The sequence below is a fragment of the Eleutherodactylus coqui genome, chromosome 12, assembly GCF_035609145.1.
Source record: "Eleutherodactylus coqui strain aEleCoq1 chromosome 12, aEleCoq1.hap1, whole genome shotgun sequence".
Taxonomy (NCBI): domain Eukaryota; kingdom Metazoa; phylum Chordata; class Amphibia; order Anura; family Eleutherodactylidae; genus Eleutherodactylus; species Eleutherodactylus coqui.
In genome coordinates this window covers 30,628,354-30,646,107 of record NC_089848.1, presented here as the reverse complement: position 1 = coordinate 30,646,107, position 17,754 = coordinate 30,628,354, and positions in this window count along the sequence as shown.

Genomic DNA, 17,754 nt, shown 5'->3' with positions numbered 1-17,754 from the left:
TTGCCAAAACCTTTCAAGCGTTCACATTGTCTTCTGCTCCAAACTTCTGTGTTTCACATGTTGAGTCAGAGATATATATTTTTTACTAAAAAGAGGCAAACAAATATGTGTGCATTGCTTTTAATGAAATCACAGGGGAGATGTGTTCTGTCTCCATCTTGAGGGACCCGGTATGAATGCTAAATACTGGATTACTGTACAGCGCAGCTGTTTGTATCATGTCATACTTCGCTCGTATGTATTAAGAAGGGACACATTGTCTTATAGCTGCGCCGAGGGATATTAACATTCAACAATCTCTATTATTGATTGCAAGTAATTCTAATAATGACAATAAATTATGGTTTCATTGGATGAATTATTGGATTGTGTTTAAATGTTGACATTTAATGATAATAGTAGGAAAATGATACAAATACATTGTTAATAATAGGAAAATATGAGAACAAATGGGAATATTAGCAGAGTCGTGTGTTCCAGTAAGAATTATATAATTTTAATATGCTTCAGTTTTAATAATATTCAATACCTGAACAATATTTTAACTGCATAATGACATATAAAAGCATCATCGATTTCATTACTATCAGTTTTCCAAGGAAAAGGGCTGCTTGCAGGACTTTTCCATCCAGTGAAATGCCAGGCAGCTGAGCGGAAACCAAATGGACTCCATTATAGTCAATGGGGTTTGTTCAGCGCTGTTCAGCTCAGTCATAAGACGGATCCATTCCACCATGGGATTCCCCTTACCTGCTCCGTTTGGACCCTCAATGGAGATGTGAAAGCAGCCTTACATATACCTTTCTTGTGGTAGGATGGACCCACCATTGCTGTCAGAACAGCCTGAATTATCTTTGAGCTTCATTCAACAAGGTGCTTAATATTTTGCACTATGTTGATATGATAGGATTGCTGATTTGGTGGCTGTACATTCCTGTTTCATCCATGCATGATACAGCAGAGATTCCTCAGGTAATGTTTCACCAATATCCATCAGTCCAGTTTTGATAATCACGCGCCTGCTGTAGCCTGTTTCTTGTTTTCAGCTTGCAGAAGTTCTACATGATGTGGCTTTCTGCTGATGCTGCTCATCCACTTCAAGATTCGACAAGCAGTGATGCTTCTCTACATGCTACTGTGATGGCCAAGCGCAGGCCCTAGCGGGGAGACAGCAGGGAGCACAATGGTTGTCAATGGTGGCTCTACTGTCCCTCCCTGAAATGTCCAGATGCAGCCTGGCCCGGTTGCATACAGTGGCAAAACAACAATGGTAGCAACAAATAATACAGTTTTAATGTTATCGTGAGGCCAGTACCTCTTAAATGAAGTGTTCTGGTAATGATGAAATGAAGAGTCCAAACCAAACTTGAAAGTAAGCAAAAGGTATAGAGTTTACTCCACACTTGCTACATTAATACAGGTCACACTTTGCAGAATTCGTAGTTAGCATTTAGTTCAAACAGTTTTCACTTGAGCAGAAATACAAATCTTTATTCCGTAATTTTTTCCTTTACTTGGGAAAATCCAGTCCACCAGTCTATGTTATCTGGAAGATTCTTCTAGACGCGTATTTGCGGATGAATGAAGGGGATCAGGCTGACTTTTTTAGCTAGATTCACGCTTTGTAATAGCCTCTATCCTCTTGGTTCCAAAGGGTCTGCCCTGTCTAGGCTTCCTCTCTCTATGTCGTGTCTTACCGATGCTGGATTGGAGCCGCAGGTGTCGTAGCTGAGGCAGTCACTAAGGAGTATACAGAATAGCTGGGAGTTGTTATTGGGAATTCATGGTATGCAGTACAAATAGGATGAGATAGAAGCATAGTCAATGGAAGCCAAAGGTCAGCAGCAGTAGGTATCGGTATGCTTGTAGAGGAGCCAGAGGGAGAGTAGCTTGATCAAGGTCATGGAAAAATATAATCACACACTGAAGGAGTGGCAAGGCTAGGGTTATATAGGAAGTGCAATCAGGAAAAGGGCCAGGGTCAGGACCAGGGGGCAGGAAGTAGGTAACTGAGAAATACAGAACAAGACTAGGTTTCAGCAAAGAAACTACCCAAGTTCTGGATAGCCTAGCGGAGAGAACTGCCAACTGGGACACAAGAGGTAGTGGGTTTGAGCCCTGACAGTAGCCCCCCTCTTTGAGAATGGCCTCTGGACATTCCAGGTGTCGGTTTACTAGGTATCTCCTGTGAGCCTCAGAGCATGCACATTTTTCTCTGGCTCCCAGAAGTTCTCCTCTGGCCCATACCCTTGCCAGTTCACAAGGTACTGTATTTTACCTCTCTGACGTCTGGAGTCTGGAGCCTAGAATCTTCTCTACCACAAACTCATCCTGGCCCTGAATGTTCACCGAAAGGGGATGCGATTGATGTCTTCCTACAAAAGTATTTTCATGAAATGGCTTTAGTAGGGAAATGTGAAAGACAGGGTAAATCCCCAGGCTGCCCAGGAGCTTCAGTCAGAATGCCTCCTGGCTGACCCTGGAAGAGGGTACAAGCGCCTTCAGGTTCTTGGAGGCTAACCACACCTTCTTTCCAACCTGGAAGGTAGGCGCTGCTTGGCGATGATGGTTGGATGCCTTCTTATAGGTATTCTTGGCTTCCTGTAAGGTTTCTTTTAGTTGCTTCTGCATTTCTGCTAACGCTGTCAGTCTATGGTTAACCGTTGGGACCGGATTGTTGATAGGGAGGCCAGGAATAAAGACAGGATGTGTAACATAGTTAGAATAGAACTGGCTCTGGCCAGTTGAACTATGTTGAGCATTGTTATAGCTGAACTCTGCTGTTGACAAATAATCCACCAAGTCATGCTGAAGAGGGGAAGATAAAGCAGTGGAGATATTGCTCTAGAGTCTTATTTGTTCTTTCCGCCTGGCTGTTAGACTGCCAATGAAAGGCAGAGGGGAGATTTATGGTAATACCCAGAGCCGTGCAGAATTGTCCCCAGAACTTTGAAGTGAACTGGACCCCCTGTCAGAGACCACATCATCCGGAATTCCATGTAACTGGAAAACTTCCCGGATCATCAACTCCACAGTGTGCTCGGTGGTGGGAATATTCTCTATGGGGGTGAAGTAGGCCATCCTTATAAGTCAAACAACGACCACAAGGACAGTAGTCATCTGTTTTGATCCCCAGGGTCTGGATGGGACTGGAATGTGCTGTAGCAACCCCAGAGGGTGGGCTCGTGGCATCTTGTTCCGAGCACATACCTCCCAAGAGATGACATACCTCTTCACATCCCTCCTCCAGTTAGGCCACCAGAAGGAATGAAGTAGAAGTTCTGAAGTCTTTGTGACCCCCAGGTAACCGGCCTGCTTGGAATCGTGGACTAAATTAAGAACTTCAAGTCGACCAGCCTTGGGAACAAACAGTTGGTATTCTCGCCTCCAAAACCCTTCTGTAAAGGAAAGCTTCATATCCTTAGAAGGATGAGTCAAGAACGAGTCCTTTTCTTATCCTCCCTTGAGCTTTGTTAGGAGGTCTTCAGAGTGTAAGATGCCCCAAAAAATTTGGGGGGGACAGAATTGTGTTGTCTGTATTTGCATTGTCAAGGATATGTGACTCTACACATATCCTTGACAATGCATCTGCCTTGCCATTTTGGGAAGTATGACTGGATCATCTCTGGATGATGGGCTCCTTCCAAGAGGTGTCTCCACTTGGTAAAAGCTACTTTGATTGCCAGAAGCTCCTTGTTCCCAACATCGTTGTTTTTCTCCGTGGGTGATAATGTGTAGGATAGAAATGTACAACGGTATAGTTGCATCTTATCTCCCATTCGCTGTGACTGATTTGCTCCCACCGTGGAATAGGAGGTGTCTACCTCCACGACAAAGGGCAACTCTGGGTTTGGTGGATCAATATTGGTGCTGAAGTAAATAGAGTCTTCAGTTTCTCAAAAGCGGTTTGTGCCTCTGGAACCAGGAAAACATGTGCGCTTTCTTTGTGAGGGAGCTGATGGGAAAGATGACTTTTGAGAAGTGCTTGATAAATTTGATGTAGAAATTTGCAAAACCAATCAGGCGCTGTACTTCCTTTAAATTTTTTGGAACCAGATTATATGCTCCTCTGAGGTCTAGTTTAGGAAAGACCTTGGCTGCCCGAAGCCTCTCCAGCAGTTCTGGAATTAATGAGAGAGGATAGCGATTCTTAATAGTAATCTTGTTTAGCTCCACGGCCAAAGAGTAGAGTCCTTCTTTTTAACAAAGAAAATAGGTGCTCCTGCCAGGGAGGAAGATGGCCGGATGACGCCCTTCTTTAGATCCTCATCTAAAGGTTCCCGAAGGGACCCTAATTCTGGTTCTGCGAGGTTGTAGATATGCCCAAATGGAATAGAAGGTCCAAGGAGCAGCTCAATGGGAGAATCATATGGCCGATGAGGTGGCAGCTGGTCAGCTTTCTCCTTGCTGCAGACATCCTTGAACATCTGGTAATGAACCGGTAACTTCCCAAAGTCCTGTTGATCATCCGCAGGGTCTTGCACTGGTTCAGGAGTGGATGGTGCTACCTGGAAATTCTCTTTACAAAATTCTGAAGAAAAAGCAATGGTCCTTGATTCCCAGTTGATACAGGAATTGTGGGTAGAGAACTAAGAGATCCCAAGAATCACTGGAAATTTAGGGGATGAGATGAGCTAGAAGCTGATTGTTTCTTGATGGTCTGGTTTCATGCGGAGCTCCAGTTCAACTGTCTCCTGTGTGACAGGTCCTGAGGACAAGGGTAACTCAGCCACGGTTTCTATTTCAATTTGTATGGGTTTAAGTCTGGTGGCAATGTATTTGTCAAGAGCAAATTGTCATCTGATCTCCCATGAAGATCTCCAGTGGCAGAACAAAATGGTGGAGTGGGGGAAGGGTCTTCACATCATCTTGAAGTGTGAAGGGGAGATTGGTTGTGGCCTTGATGTTGGCTAGGGTGAGAGTCCTTTGGAACTTGTTTGGCCAGTTTAAAGCATAATGTCCCGAGTTTCATCATGTGCTATCTGTTGTGGAAAAGCAATGGGTTTTACCTGCAGATTTCATCCGTTGGAATGCGATGAGTGGAATACATGTGAAAATCTGCACCAAAGTCATATCAAGATTTCATTGTGGACTTTGTTGTGGATTTTATCTATGATGCCTGCACATACCCTTAGCTCGGCTTCACATGAGCGTAAGCATATTTGCACATGTATGAGTGCTGCATTTTTGCGGAACGAACATTGCTTTTTTGCGCATTTTACTGTACTTCGTAATTGTGTGCACCAAAGAAAAAAAAAGACACAGATGCTCCCAGCCTTTGAAATGGCTAATTAGTCTAATGAGTTCAAAATATGTTCTTTTTCTTGTTCCACGGATCTCCCAGCGTATTGCGTGTGTATTTGCACATCCCATTGACCTCTATAGGGACTTTTGGTGCACAAGAAAATAGAGCATGCTGCGCTTTTTTTGTGTGTGACGAAAATATGCAAGAAAATGCGCCCCTCTGAGCGAACCCATTGAATTCTATGAGTGTTTTTTTGAAAAGCCATAAAATAGTATTTATACCAAACAGGGAATAGAATAAAAAATCCCCCTCAAATGACTGCATGACTTGTCCACCCCCCCCCCCCCCCCCCCCCGAAAAAGAATAAAAAGTAATTGATAAGGAACCATAACTGGTCAGCAGAAGACCTGAGGGCGGCGTCACACAAAGTTATCTGCAGCATTTTTTTAGGCAGTTTCTTGAGCCAACGCCAGAAGTAGATCCAGCAGAAAGAATTATAAGTCCTTCCTTTACATTCCCAATGCCTTTGAATCCACTTCTGGCTTTGGCTCAATAAATTACATTACTGCCACAAAAACCGCCCTGAGCTTCCTTCAGACAGTATTTTACTGGTGGTTTTTGGCTAAACACAAACATCAGCGAAGTCACGAGCATTATTGAATGATGCTTGTATTTTTTCTTTAGTGTTTTTTTCCTATAGAGAAGCCTATGGAAAAATGCCAGAAAAAAACACCAGAGCAAGCTGCGATTTACGAACAACATTATGGACCCCAAAGCAAGCAGTAAGGCCCCTTTCACATGACCGTACGTGTTTTTGCTTTCACTAGTCGCACCGTAAAATCGCATAGGTGAAGAATAGCCGCAAGCAAGTCCCAATCTTAATTAGCGTTTTCTTGGCCATTCACACGGGCAGCTGCTGTGTATCCGCAAAAAAATACGCTGCAGCGCGGAAATCCTTGGAATGACTGCTAATGCTTAAAAAGAGGCAGCTGTCTACTTTTCCGAGTGCCAGGCACAACTAAAGGATCGCTTTCCTTTTCAGCTTCCATGGAAGTCTATGGGAGCTTCCAGCATATCTCAGCAAAAGATAGGGCAAGACCTATCTTTTGACGCAGCGTAAAAAGTTGGCAACCAGAAACGGTCACCGATGTGATATTTATCCCAGCGTGAATTTTTTACGTGGCCAAAAATCGTTCATCTGAATGAATACATTGGAATCCAATGCTTCAGATGGTCGTGAATTCGGCTAAATAGCTGCATATATACGGTCATGTGAAAAAAGACTAAAAGTGAGGAAAAATGTCACTACAAAAACTCACTGCTTTTAGGGCATTTCATATTTTGCTGTTGACAATGGTAGAAAGTTGGATAGCGTGCAGTGAAGTAGGACCGCAACAATCCAGAAGGATTTACTGCAAGAATTTCAGATGAACTCAGCACAAAAAAACAACATTTCAGGCTAAGGGCTCAGTCACGCGGACGCATCGGCGCCCGTGTTACTGCAGCCAGCAGACGTACGTACGTAAAGACGGCCGTCTCTCTGCAGCGCCGGGAGGAAGAACATGTGACCGGCTCCATTGCCGGTCATGTGTTCTATGATCAGCGCTGGAGAGAGACGGCCGTCTTCAGGTACGGCTGTCTTCTAACTGTCAGTCCCATGGGCGCATCGGCGCCGGTGTACGGGTGCCGATGCGCCCATGTGACTGAGCCCTAAGGGCGGATTGTAGGTGCAACTATGCACGCTGGCATGGAGCGGAGTTGCGCCTGCAAGATTGGAATTTTTTTCCCCTTTGCCAGCTTTTCAAACTCAATGCCAGAGCTCAGAAGTGTAAAAAAAAATGCGGGAAGATAGGTGCCGCTGGATCTTCCTTGTACGATGTATTCACTACGTGCCGGAAAGACAGGGCGCGTCCTATGTTTTCTGCACCGTACAATTACAGGACAAGAATCCTGCTAGTGAAAACGAAACAACTGAAATCCTATTGAAATCAGTGGTTTAGTTTTGTCCTGTTATATGGCCGTGAATCCGCCACGACTCCTGAGACCGCTACATTTATGCCGCAACCTACCGTTCCTTCTCTCCATTTTTGCTTGACAAATGGCGTTCGCCTGAAATATCTCTTTTTTTGTACTGTGTTCATCAGGAATTATCTCCATAAATCCTTTTAGATTGTTGCAATTCTACCTATCCGCCCGTGTTTCAGGACGGGAAGATGGCCGCACCGCGTGTGGACGACTCTCTGCATGACCAGCTCCATTGCCGACCATGTGTTCTTTCTTCCGGTGGTGCGGAGAGTCATCCGCATCTGCAGTGCAGCGGTCTTAATCGTGCAGAAACACGGGCGGATCGGAGTGACTGAGCCCTCAATGTGTACAACTTCCTGCAATTGTCTACTATTGGAACCAATGAGGGTGTGGCTTTTGGACCCTGCACTACGCCCGGATGGGGAGGTGCTGCCACTCCTACTATTGTATCTTACTGTTGGCCTACAACAAATATCTGGATGAAGGATGTTTTGCCTAAACAAATTTCACTGCATCAAAATGGCAAAAAAGTGTCATTTTTGCAAAAACATCTGTGTGCGAAACAGATATTGTAGAACTATGGTGGTGGGAAAATAAAAAAGGCTACGGGGCTCAAAATGATAATACAAATGCTAAAATAGGCTGGAGGGGTTAATACTAAATCCAACTTTCTCATAATACTAATAATCATCAGCAGCAGCAGGTCTTGAGTAAAATCCATTAGGAGCTGCCATGCTGACACATCGATATTCACAGATTTTACACCCACCAATTATTAAGCCCGGCTGCATCTGATCTTTCATCTTCGGAGTGGTGATGTTAGTGGTTCGTCAATGGAGATTTATTACTGGAGTGAAAATGTTTCAAGGCTTGCAGCGGCACATATCCATCCACCAGAGCACAACACTTAATCCTCCTTTAAAGCTTCTTGAATTTGTTTTCCGATATTTCATAGTGGTTTTGGCTATCCAATCTGGCGCATGTCGTACACATGGAGCCCGCTAAGCAAAGTCAACCTTTGTCTGTTGAAAATGTAACACACTAAAGTGTGACTTTTGGGTTTGTTCATGACTTGTACTATTTTATTATATAAGTCCATGGTATTAGTACAGTATTTATATAAACAGCAAGACATTTCTAACTATACAGACAAGTGCACTTGGGCTCGGTTACCACACTTTGCTGGCTAAACTTCTTACTTACTCAGTAAAATAAGAATATTTAACCTCAGGTGCCCCCAACTAGGGAGATTATTGGTCTTTTGGTCCATTGGAGCCTCTTCTCTATCTACACAGCCCCTATTGGACAAACCATCAGGAGATTTGACCTCCAATACCACCAGTATGCTGACGACACCCAGCATACACCTCTTCCCGTGACATCTCTGCACCTTTACTCCAAAACATCACTGACTGTCTGTCCGCTGTCTCTAACACCATGTCCTCTCTCAACCTAAAACTAAACCTCTCTAAAACTAACCTACTGGTATTTCCACCCTCCACTAACCGACCTCCTCCTGACATCTCTATCTCAGTGTGTGGCGCCAACATAACTCCTAGACAACATGCCCGCTGCCTTGGGGTCATATTCGATTCTGACCTTTCTTTCCCCCCCTACATCCAATCTCTGGCTCGAACATGTCAGCTACACCTCAAGAACATCGCAATAATCAGCTCTTTTCTCACTGTAGATACGCTAAAAACGCTCACTGTTGCCTTCATCCACTCCTGCCTTGATTATTGCAACTCGCTGCTGATCGGCCTCCTCTGTACCAGACTCTACCCTCTCCAATCCATCCTGACTGCGGCAGCCAGGCTCATCTTCCTGTCCAGCCGCTACTCTGATGCCTCTGCCCTGTGCCGGTCACTGCACTGGCTGCCCGTTAAATACAGAATTCAATTTAAACTCCCTACCTTCACCCACAAAGCCCTCCACAGTGCAGCGCCACCCTATATCGCCTCCCTCATCTCAATCCATCAACCAGCCCGGGCTCTCCGCTCTGCTAACGAAACCAGATTGAGCGCCCCTTTAATTCGAACTTCTCATTCCCGCCTCCAAGACTTCTCCAGAGCAGCACCGGTCCTCTGGAACGCACTACCAAAGGCTACCCGAGCAATCCAGGACTTCAGGCGTGCTCTAAAAACACACCTCTGCAGGGAGGCATACCGCATTCCCTAAACAAACCCCTCTGTACTCCACCTGATAACATGCTCCCTGACCTACTGGCTGCAATCCCTGCTAACCATCATAAACCGCTCCTGCAGTCATACCGATTCTGCCGTCACACTGCTAAATGTCTGACCATTGTCTATGTGTATAGCATCCCTCACTCTCCACCCTGCCATACCGTGCACATCTCCAGCCCTTTACCTTCTGTATCACCCCATTACTTGTAGTATGTAAGCTCATTGGAGCAGGACCCTCACCCCTATTGTTTTCATCAACTGATTACTATGTAACCGTGGTTCTGTAATGTTTGTACTTTTGTCTTTCTGTATCCCCCGTCTATGTAAGCGCTGCGGAATATGATGGCGCTATACAAATAAAGATTATTATTATTACATATGTTAGGAGCTATTCTCATTTTACCTTATGTGGCAACTAGAGATGAGCGAGCGTACTCGTCCGAGCTTGATGCTCGTTCGAGCATTAGGGTGTTCGAGATGCTCGTTACTCGAGACGAGCACCACGCGGTGTTCGAGTCACTTCCATTTTCTTCCCAGAAAAGTTTGCGCCGTTTTCTGGCCAATAGAAACACAGGGAAGGCATTACAACTTCCTCCTGTGAAGTTCCAGCCTTATCCCATTCCCCTGCAGTGAGTGGCTGGGGAGATCAGGTGACACTCGAGTATAGAAACTGGGGCCGGCCGCGGCTCGCCACAGATGCACGCTGAGAGACATTAGAAAAGTGCTGTCTTGCTGTAGCTGCTATAGGGAGAGTGTTAGGCTGTTACATTCATCTTCAAGAACCCCAACGGTCGTTCTTAGGGCCACATCTGACCGTGTGCAGTACTGTTGAGGCTGCTTTTAGCAGTTTTGCACATTTTTTTTTTTTGTATATCGGGCGGGCAGAGCATTGCGTCCTCAGTCTGCAGTAATTTTACAGAGTATAGGGGCAGTACTGGTGAGGCAGGGACAGTGGGAAAGGTGAAAGATATATAGGCTATATACGCAGTGGGCTTTTTCAAAAAAATTGGGAAAAAAATCTTTGGGCTGCCTGTGACCGTGTTCAGTTTACTGCGTGTCTGCTGGGAGTAGTAGTCGCTCACTATTACCCAGCTAGGTGTTACTGCAGCCTTGCGCATAATTTTTTCTGGCTGCGCTGTGCTTTCAATAACCACAGTCATCCTCCAACAGGGAAATCCATATACAGGCTATATAGGCAGTGGGCTTTTTCCCAAAAATTGGAAAAAAATACTATATTTGGGCTGCCTGTGACCGTCTTCAGTTTACTGCGTGTGTGCTGGGGGTAGTAGTCGCTCATTATTACCCAACTAAGCCTGTGACCGTCTACAGTTTACTGCATGTCTGCTGGGGGTAGTAGTCACTCATTAATACCCTAGACTGCTACTACTACTGAAATGGAACTAATACTGTGCTCCCCCTATACTGCTGCTTTGGAATTGTTACTGGGGCCTGTCTTGACTGCTACTATTACTGAAATGGGCGGTTGGGCAGCATGTTACCCAGGAGAAGTGGCAGCGGAGTGTCATGCAGGCAGTGATTGTGCTTGGTTGGAGGTAGTGTGGTGCTTAGCTAAGGTGTGCCTTGCTAATGAGGGTTTTTCAGAAGTAAAAATTGTTGGGAGGGGGGGCCCACTCTTGCCGCTATTGTGGCTTAATAGTGGGACCTGGGAACTTGAGATGCAGCCCAACATGTAGCCCCTTGCCTGCCCTATCCTTTTCTGTGTCGTTCCCATCACTTCCTTGAATTTCCCAGATTTTCACAAATGAAAACCTTAGCGAGCATCGGCGATATACAAAAATGCTCGGGTCGCCCATTGACTTCAATGGGGTTCGTGACTCGAAACGAACCCTCGAGCATCGCGGGAAGTTCGACTCGAGTAACGAGCACCCGAGCATTTTGGTGCTCGCTCATCTCTAGTGGCAACATACAGATTGAAAGATAGCAATAATCAGCAAGCTCTGCCAAGCACCCGCTCCAATTGCTTCTCCATGGCGAGATCCAAATTAATGCAGCCTGTAGGAGAAACTAGGGATGTTTGAGAGGCCACTAAATATGCTGCACACACATCACTTCAATATAGACGGGAAGGTGGATGTGAGCGCCTTGAACTCTATGTGTCTCAATGGCATAGCAGAGTCCTAGCTTCGTAAACTTCAGCATGCTCTCGTAGGCTCTTTGTACAGGAAGCTCTTAGGCTCCTGCTTATAGGACCTCTTTCATGATCCTGTCACTTTTCCCACCCAGATTTTAAATATAGAACTTGAAAGAAATAAAGAAGACAAAGTGCAGGGTCACTAAAAAGATAGGAATAGTAGAAAAATTATGCACTCGCCTGATGGAGTGGGACTTGGCACACAACCACTAGAAGCACTCCTGGTACAGCTGCAGCCTGCTCCAATGCAAGTGCCGAACTGGCTGGACTGGCGAAGATACGAGGTTTTATTGGAAGAAGGAACGCGGGCCCAAAGGGTGTTGAAGATGAATTTAATGGCAACGCATTTCTGAGTCGTACTGACTCCTTTCTCAGGCCCATACGCAAATGGCGATAGAACAGAGATTAAAAAACGAAGTGAAGTGCCAGATAGTGATGTCATGAAGCCCATGATGCAAATCTAACCACGGCATTTGAATCAGCTTAATGTGCTGAAGGTTTAACCTTCCAGCTCCAGAACATAAGGGTACGTCATGGAGCGGTGGGGTACGTATGCAGAGAGGTCGCGGGACAGCTGACACCCGCCGGCAATAGCCGCTATCGGTCATCCGGCCGATCATGGCTATTAAACCTTTAAATGCCGCTGTCAATTCTGACAGCGGCATTTAAATCCCCCGAACTGTGTTCGGGGGTCCTGTACGCCCCCCCAGCGGTGAGGTCGGGGGAGCTGTGCAGGTGTCATAGCAGCTGGGGGCCTTCTGACAGGCCCCAGGGCTGCCTTAGCAGATTGCCTATCAAGCCAACCCCGTGGAGTGGCTTGGTAGACTGCCTGTCAAATACAGTATGGCGTAATACTATAGATTTACGTCATACTACAGGAGCGATCAAAGCATCGCTGGTTACAGTCCCCCAGGGGGACTTTAAAGTAAAGTAAAAAAAAAAGTTATTAAAGTTTAAATCACCCCCCTTTTGCCATATCTATTATTAAAAAATCTAAATCATAAAACAAAAAATATGTATTTGGTATTGCCACGTAAGTAAAAGTCTGATCTATCAAAGTTGTGCATTATTTTTCCCGCACGGTGAACGTCGTCCGAAAAAAAAAGAAAGAACGCTAGAAATGCACTTTTTTAGTTACCCTGTCTCCCAGAAAGAACGCAATAAAAAGCAATTAAAAAGTCATATGTATTCCAAATTGGTACTATCGGAAACTACAGGACATCCCGCAAAAAATGAGCTATACTGAAGTATAGCAATGTATTAAAAAATGAAAAAAGATCGTGATAGCCACAAATGGTGAGTAAGTGCTGCCTCTGATTGGCTGAGCGCTGTGACCAATCAGAGACCGCTCTCAGCTGTCATTCAATAGCTGACAGCTGCCTATGATTGGTCACAGTGCTCAGCCAATCAGAGGCAGCCCATTCAGCAGGCGGGGATTTTATATCCCCACCTGCTGAATACTACTGAAAGCAGTTCAGGAGAAGAGCTGGCTGTGACAGCTGTGGCAGAGGAGAATGATCTTTAGTATATGTTCTCAATGGGGTCGGCGCTGCTGCCGACCGATTGAGCGCACATACACAGGAACACCGATTTGCGCAGAACGCAGTTGCATGCATTCTGCGAATCCTTGTGTCCTATAATTTTCGCCGCATCCAATTAAAAAACGGACATGTGACCGATCCCATTGCAAAGCATTAGGTCTCTGTAGATGAGGATCGCAAACGCACCTGCAAATCATGTGAAAAAACGCCCGTGTGACTGAGCCCTCATCTTGCAAAAAAACCACAAACCTTACATATCACTGTTGACAAAAAAAGAAAAATGTAACGGGTCTTTGAATGCAGTAATATCAAAAAATACATTTTTTAAAAAAGAAGTGTGAAAAAGTTGCAAAAAAAAGCCAATATAAATGTGGTATTAACGTAATTGTAGCGGCCTGCAGAATCACTTTAAGATATTATTTATTCTGCACAGTGAACGCTGTTAAGAATAAAAATTGAAAGTATGCCTGAATCGCAGATTCTGTTAATCTTTCCTCTAGAAAAAATAGAACAAAGAGCAATCAAGATGTTACATGTTCCAAAAATTGAATACATGTAGACAAGAGTTCATTCCGCATAAACAAGCCCTTAAAGAGCTCCATCCATGAAAAAATAAAAATGCTATGGCTCTCGGAAGAAAAAAAAAAAGTTCATCTTAGTCCAAAATGGTACTAATAAAAACTACAGGTTGTCCACAAATAACAAGTGCTTCTACAGCTCTTACCATGAAAAACTAAAAATGTTCTGGGTCTTGTAATGTAATCTAGTTGGAACTCAGAGCTTCTAGTGTGCAAGAGCAGCAGCACATAAAAAAGTCTATAAACTCTGTGTCGCAGGAAAAGTGTGACCCGGAGGATGATGTTACCACATTATAGGTATTGTGTGACGCAGAGGATGATGTCATCACATTATAGGAATCGTGTGACCCAGAGGATGATGTTACCACATTATAGGAATCGTGTGACGCAGAGGATGATGTCATCACATTATAGGAATCGTGTGACCCAGAGGATGATGTTACCACATTATAGGAATCGTGTGACGCAGAGGATGATGTCATCACATTATAGGAATCGTGTGACCCGGAGGATGATGTTACCACATTATAGGTATCGTGTGACACAGAGGATGATGTCATCACATTATAGGAATCGTGTGACCCAGAGGATGATGTTATCACATTATAGGAATCGTGTGACCCGGAGGATGATGTCATCACATTATAGGAATCATGTGACCCAGAGGATGATGTTATCACATTATAGGAATCGTGTGACCCGGAGGATGATGTTATCACATTATAGGAATCGTGTGACCCGAGGATGATGTGATCACATTATAGGAATCGTGTGACCCGGAGGATGATGTCATCACATTATAGGAATCATGTGACCCGGAGGATGATGTTATCACATGATTTATTGTACACAATGAATGCTTTAAAAATTTAAATCCAAAACACAAAGGTCCAAATTTTTTTCCCAATCCCCCTAAAAAAATTAATAAAACTTCTACAATACTTTATATGTACCCAAAATAAGGTCATTAAAAAATACAACTTGTCCCACAAAAAAACAAATGGCTCTGTGGACTGAAAAATTAAAAACTTATGGCTCCAGGAATACGACGATGAAATAAACTCAAGAAATTGGTCGGTCATTAAGGTGCAAACAGGCTGATTCATAAGGGGTTAACTTACTAAAAAGCTATTGTTTTTCGATCTTAACACAATAAAACCCATAGTGTGATGCGTGCATCACATGGTAGCATACATCGGCCGGCCGTGAAAGCGCCGAGATATGCTCATGTGTACGGGTGCTGATGCGCCCGTGTGACTGAGCCCTTACTGCAGGAAGAAGACGGCCGTACTTCAAGACGGACGACTCCCCGCAGTGCTGAAGAAAGAATACATGACCGGCGATGAAGCTGGTCACATGTTCTTTCTCCCGGCGCTGCAGAGTAACGTCTGTCTTGAAGTGCGGCCGTCTCCTACCTGCAGTAACACGGGCACCGATGCGCCCGTGTGGCTAAGCCCTAAGGGTGACTCCACATGAGCGTTTTTTTGCGCGTGCTTACGTGAGCACAAAAACACGCTTCTATTAGAACCTATGCATTCCCTATGGTGTGTTTGCATGTCCGTGCTTTACAGGTGCGTGCCTGCAAAGATAGGACATGCGTGCACCATAGGGAATGCATGCATTGTTTTCAATGGAGCTGCAGCTTCTGCCGGCGGCTCCATTGAAGACAATGGTCTGCCAGCACCCCTGAATTGTTTTTCAGGAAAAGGCTTTACATATAAGCTCTTCCCTGAAAGACAAAAATTTTAGTGTAAAAAACAAAAATACTTACCTGACCATCGCTGCCGTGCCGGGATGAAGAACACATCTCCCTGTGAGAAAAAAGAATTCCCTGCTGCACCTGCCACATCTGTGACAGATGCAGCAAAGGAATTCCTCATCCCTGCAGGGATTAAAGAATTCCCTACCACAGCTGTCACAGCAGCCGCGGCTCCATTGAAGGCAATGCACGGACCTGCATTCACGCATGTTTTTGCATGACATGGGTGCACACTTATGTACGCACCTATGTATGCACAAAAACACGCTCGTGTAAAGCCACGCTAAGGCTGGGGTCTCACGGGACTGAAATTCTGCAAAAATCTCGCAGAATGATCGCATGGAAATACCGCAAGATTTCCGCGGGAGAAATGCAGCTTCAAACCCCACAGCCTTTCGCCGCTGGGGAAACGGGGAAAGAATTAACATGCCGTGGCTTTGAATTCCGCGTGGCATTTCTATTTCATCACAGCTTGGCCGCAACAGATGGGCCGCAGCGTGTGGGCAAGATTTTTGCAAATCTTGTCCACTTTGCTGGCTATCCCGGGATGAAAAGTCATGGGTGGAATGTCTGTGCAGAAAGTCCGCACGGACATTCCACAGCAATTACGCCCCATGTGAACCCAGCCTAAATGTTAGGAACTGAACTGAGGAACTAAAATGTTAATTAATTACACTTTATGATGTTTTGTCACTTCTGTACGGGTTTTCCGCGGTTTTTGATTTGCACAATTACTGGACACATCACTAAAACAAAACATTAATTTGCTTACTTCTCAGATTGGCTGTACACTGAAAAGGGAAATAAACTTTCCTGGGACACACTGCTCTGACAGACATATTTATCTACATTGTCCAGTTCCTGCTGTGTCAGGGGGAGTGTAGGATGTGCCCCAGCCGCTTCGTACAATACCCATGATAACCAGGCTGGCCTATCTACGGAGTCATCTTTACAACTATTGTTCATTATCTCATACTCCTTAGATTAACATTGTGTAAAGAAGCCATCTCTTCCTTTCTCATGTACTTCACTTCTTCTCAGACACCATGTGACCCAGGAGAGAAAAATGCGATATCTGCAATATCATGTGCCATCTTCAAACTGCTTGAAATGTTACTAAAATACAAGACATTAAAAGAGTTTTAAGATTTTATGAATTTTCTTGCCTCACTTGTAGACAAGTATTCCTCGGCGGTCTAATATCCCTCCCCAAAGTACAGTAGAGCGCAATGCTAAAGGAACTGTCTTGATGTACAGTTGGGCCACATATACTGCACAGCTATCTACCTTTACTATATGTGCTGCATTAAGTACCTACAATATACTTTTTGTACTTCTCGATAAACAAAGGACAAAGTGGCAAAAGTCTTCAATACCAGTTTTTTGCGAAGCCAAGAAAATTTACACTGCAAGTATGTTGATTCAGGATGGTTAGAAATACTTTATTTCACGAGCAACTAGAACGGTCTGGCCTTAAATCGTCAGACCTGTAAATGCCAATTAAGTTAGTTTACAACTTGGAAAAAAAACGTCTTGTAAGTTTTACTGTAAGGTTAGTTTCATACAAGCGTATTACGGGTGCATTTATGCTCTCGTAATATGGATGAGTGCCCTGGCCTGACCGCGGGTCTACTTACAAGAACTCACATCATCCTAAATTCCTATGATGTTGTAAGTTCATGTCATTAGAGCCACAGGTGAGATGGGACGCTCGTCAGTACTGCGAGAGCACTAGTACACCCCTAATACGCTTGTTGCAGCGCAGCTAGCACCGGATGGGGCAAGAGATGGTCATGGATCTGGTGGGGGGCACTGTATCGTCTCTGTGCAGTGTCCAAGGAGCGGGCCCAAAGCCTAGGAGATGCAGGGGAGATAAGGATTTTGTCACTGGTGGCTCTACCATCCCCTCCCCTTGGGGTAGCTCGGGACCCGACCAAGTTACTGCGGGGGGAAATCACAGGGGAAAATAACCAGGAGTAATCTTAAAGTTTTTTGTCACTCGTGACGCCACCGTTCCATCCTCTGCGGTGAATCCTGATGGTTAAATAACACACAGGGAAAATTTTCTGGACAAACCGGGAATGGTCGGTAGTGTCCGTTTACTGTGACTCCAGTAAATTTTAACTTGCAACAGTAGTTTGGCACGAGTACAACAAGTCAAGGTGGTGTGACAGGAAAGACTCTCAGGACAATTCGGACAATCCACTGTTTTAGTTATCTGTGTGATCCCGCTCCCGGCGACTCTCTCTCTCTCTCTCTTACTCTCTG